Source organism: Symphalangus syndactylus, chromosome 22, assembly GCF_028878055.3.
Source record: "Symphalangus syndactylus isolate Jambi chromosome 22, NHGRI_mSymSyn1-v2.1_pri, whole genome shotgun sequence".
Classification (NCBI taxonomy): domain Eukaryota; kingdom Metazoa; phylum Chordata; class Mammalia; order Primates; family Hylobatidae; genus Symphalangus; species Symphalangus syndactylus.
Genome location: NC_072444.2, coordinates 72,186,030 through 72,190,853, shown reverse-complemented (window position 1 = coordinate 72,190,853; position 4,824 = coordinate 72,186,030).

Here is a 4,824-nt window from a genome sequence, read left to right as displayed (position 1 = left end):
TGGTTGGACTTTGTAGATTGTGGAGTAAAAGGAATTCAATGAAGAAGAATAATCTATAACAACTATTCTGCCTTTAGCTCCCTGGAGTGGGCCTTGTAGTGGTAGATTTCTATCTTGTCTTTATAGAAATGAGAAGATAAACACTTTATTGTCACTTCTAGTTAAAAGCTAACTATATTCAAACCGAAGTTGGATACATGTAGGTTGTACTTTAGATCCTAGAGCACAAATGACATCCAAACTTTAGGCAGGGGGATTAAGCATCAGTTCCTCATCTGCTTACTGTGGGGCTAAATATTCTTTGAATATTGACATTGCAGAGCTAATATCTGCTTGAACACATTGTATGCTTCTCTGCATCTCTCATGGCCAAGAAGCTCAGGGAAAAGGCCCCAGTATGTATGGTTTTAGCTGGCCGTGGATAATTAGGGTGTCTGCTTCATGTGCTGGCCCCCTGGGAGGACAGCTATCTCAATCTATTGATATGGATTGTTCTGCCAGATGACTGTAATACCTTCCTCATGGGTGGTTGTGAGAATGACAAAAATGTATTTAACATACCTGGAATGTATTTAAAGTACCTTACAAAAATTAATTAAAGGCACAGTGCCTGGGACAAATGAGGAAGTCTCTGTCAATTGTAGGAGGAGAAACACAATGAGAGGAGATCCATCAGGAAGTGAGCACCTGATCTAGCCAAGGGGTGAAGAGGTCCTAGTTATAGTGAAAGCTGTGGAAATAAGATTAAGTTACTTTTTAAAAGAATTACTTATTGTACAAGCAATATTACAGCAACAATATGAGAAATCAAAGTCAAGCAAAAATTCCTCCAATACAAACATTTCTCAGATTCTAACAGTGCTTTAAAATTTGCTCATGTTCTTATCTACTCCTTGTTTACATGCACGCATATGATGCAACAATAGTACAGGCACAATTTTATATTCTCTGCTTTTTTCCCTTATGTAATTAAACTACTTGTTTACCTCATGTTGGACACTAAGTTGTTTCTGGATCTTTTCAGTATAATGAATCTTGTAGCAACTAAACTCTTGGTGCTAGTACTTTTGCTCATCTTTCAGGCTCTTTCCTTAGAAGACATTTCTTGGATAGGAATAACTGGTGAGAGGATATGAACATTTTATGTCTTTAAGGGTATTGCCAAATGGCTTTCCAAAAAGGTTGTTCTGGTTTGTACCAGCCTTGTTAGGGAATGGATAGATGTGCAGTCCTCCTGACAACCTCATCAACGATGGTGAGGCAGTGTCATTATTTTTAATTTGTCCTGTAAAATAATAGATGTAAGGTGTCTTACAATCTGCATTTCTTGGATAGCAAGGAAGGTTGAATATTTCCTCATATTTGTTTCCTAATTGTGTTCCCTCCAACATAACATTGTTTGTTCTGGCCTTTCCCCATTTTGGTGTTGGAGTACTTGAGGAGCAATGAAGAGAAGAGAGCTCAGACCCTGCTCTTGGCACTTTAAATGCATCTTCTTACTTAATCTACATAGAACCTCAGACAGGTGGGTACTCCCACCTGCATCTTATAGATGAGGAGACTGGGTCTTGAAGAAATTAAATTTCATACCCAAAGTTGAATTGCTGATAAGTGGCAGTAGTTAGACATTTTTCTTATCATTTTATATGAGTTTTTATGTAATATAAATATTAACTCTTTGGGGAAAATATTTTCAGCAAATATGGATGACAATCTGTTGTTTGCTTTTTTCTGAAATTATGCTATTTTTTGCTCTGCAGAAGCTTAAAATTTTCCCCTGAAATGATGGATTCTAGAGATACTGGAGTGGTGGATTGGGCCTCAGCTTCTGCCTTATTTTGGTACCAAGACCAGCTCAGGGAGGATCAGAAGAAGGCAAGAGACAGAGCTGTATGTGGATCATTTGCTAATGATTCTGCAATTGAAAACGTCTCCCAGCCTCTCTCATGACTTCACGTGGGATGGGAAAGTGTACCAGGAGCCTGTTAGAGGCTCTCTGTGGATGAGCTGTGCTCCTAAGCTACTTGCTGGGTGGTCTCCAAGTGGTTGCTGTGTGGTCACTATATTACTACTTTATCCACTCCTGCCAAAGAATATAAAGAGCCCCATGACACGCCACATATAAGACTGCTGGCCCTCCCAGTAGGACCATCAAGTATATATGGCTGGTATCCAGTAAAGACAAAGTCATAAGCTGTTGAGTTTAGTGCTAGTTTTATTTAGAAGAAGGACAGAATCTCATTGAAATGGATCTCCAATGTAGCTGTGTTGTTAGGAGCATGAGTTGGAAGTTTCTCAATGGCCTGGCCTACAATGAATGATTTGGATCAGGATAGGGATGGCAGTGCCAGAGGAAGTGTTTTGGAGCACAGGAATTGTAAAGGTCTCCTCTTATGGCAGAAGGGCTATGATATATTACATGGCTATTTGAAATACCTTAACACATCACCCAAGCTGGTCTGCCCTGTCATGCAACTGACTCTAACCCAGCTGTGGGGGGCACAATAACATCCCCCAGGTGTGAGCCTGTTGGGACGGGAAGATCCAGCAAACTCCCTGTCTATGAGACTCAATCCAAAAATAATTAAGAGAAGCCTTTTCAACAGGGGAAAAGTGAACTCTGGAAAGTTAGGCCAGCAGCCAAGATTGCCTAGGCTGTTAAATTCTGCCCAGCTCAGCTTTGCAGACACTGTGACAACGTCTGAAAAAGCACTTTTGGTTTTTGCCATCATCACAACACAAGATATTGTTCACATCCTGTAAGAAATGGTGGCTGTTTCTTTCTCTCTCCCTGAAAAAGCGATGACTGTTCTCTTATCTGGGGCACAGAATTCCCAGAATCCCAAACATTCCGTTTCTCAGGTACTTCAAGGACCAGGGGCTTTTGAACAAATGGCATCTGAGGATGAATACGTTTTAGAAATGTTCCTCTCCCTTGTGTTTATGTTAACTCTGATTGTACTGTCAGGCTGGGCTCTGATCACAGAAAACCACAAAAGTACGGGGATATAAAGTACAAGGACCTCATGCAGAAAGAGTTGGAAGAAGAAGTGTATGGGTGGTGGCTGATGATATCTTTCTACATTTGAGAATACACTAAGCTAATTGAACTAGTGACTACATATCCTAGGCAAATGATGGAGACCATTTGTAAAATATTTTTGTTAGTATTTTAAGGTTGAAAGCTTGAGCTTGTAGATGAGGAAATTAGTAGGAAGCTGAATCAGCTGGAAGAGAATTCAGGAGGGATATTTGGGACACCCAGAAATCTGAAACAGTTCCTGATATAAGCTGGTCTGTGAATCCTTGTGGTTAATTGGTGGGTGGCTGTCAGTTATGACACTCCCTGGGCTCCCCGAAGGGATGAGAGCCTCCCCCGACAACACTGCTTAATCATGTACCAATTTTAACTTTGTCTTCGCTTTCTGTCTCACAGAATGAATGGTCTCCATCATTTGCCCGTAATATGTAGTCATTATTTCAATTAGCTCAGTGTATTCTCAACTGCCTCTTTTTTTATGTACATGTCAAAGTTTGTGTTTTCTCTCTGAGATTCTTAGCTTCTTTGCAATATAAGCCTCATTTGCTTAGAGACTTTATTTAATGCCCTCCCATGCAACTTATACTTGGGGGCTCTCTTGACTACTTTTGGTGATGGCAATAGTGACCACTGTTCAGCTGTCCCACTACCAAAAACCAGAACCCTCCATTCTTTGTGAGGCGAACATCTCAAGGCCTGTATGTCACACCATGGGCTGATTGTAATCTTGGGGCTAGTTAATCCCAAACACTGTTCACTGCAAACTGATGTCCCTTTCATCTTACGGCTTCCTTGCTTCCTGCGTTCCTGTTATTTATAGTATCCCAGGAACAAACCACTCCCAAATTTCTCAAGAGGATTTACAGTTGCTACTTGCAATTCCTCACCCAGCTCACGTCTCCATCCCTTACAGCCTGTGTTCTGCTATAAACCCTCTGCTGCTCTCCTGGAGGTGGATAGTGACACCTTTGCTCAGTCCAAGGGCCTGTTTCTCAGTCCTTGGTTTTTTGACCAACTTATTTCTGTTGCCCGCATTTAACCTGACTCTGGGCTTCTGGAACAGTGCATTTTCCCTACCTCCTTCTCTGACTGCTCCTTCATGGCTCTCTCTCTTTTTGTGCCACCAGAATATGGGTGATCCTCGAGCACGTGCTTCTCTCTAAGCATGCTCTCTCTTGGCAACCTGATGCAGAGCGATGGCTATGATTATCACCTCCCTTTGGACAATGGCCACACCTGTACCTCCAGCCCCAAGCCCTTCAAGCTTCAGACTCACAAGCTCAACCTTTTGTTTGCTTTTCATCTGCATAATATGCTTAACACTTCAGACTCTACATGCGTATCCCTGAACTCCCCTTTTCCCCGCCTGTGCCCTCCTGACATCACCATTTCTGTTGATTCTGTGCTAGCTCCCAGATACTTCAGAGGGGAAGTGTAAGGCAAGTCCTGTTTGAGCAAAGGCTCTTCAACCCTCATTTTTATTCCCATCGTTATCACCACATTTTACCTCGTTTTTACATCTTGCCCGAGTTTTTGCAACGGCTTTCTTCTTAGGCTTTTTCAACTCTTATTTTTTACCGCAACACTCTTGAGGCACACAGCACACTGAAACAATGGCTTGCAAAGGGAATTATTCTCAATTACCAGTAATGAATGGTGTGGGAGGGGCATTTCCAGTAGGAGCCATATCAAAATCTTTGGGATCAGGCTGTGCAGTTTGAAAAAGCCCTACACGTGATTTGTATATGCCCCAGAGAAGACGCATACACCTCTCTCTCCCTGCT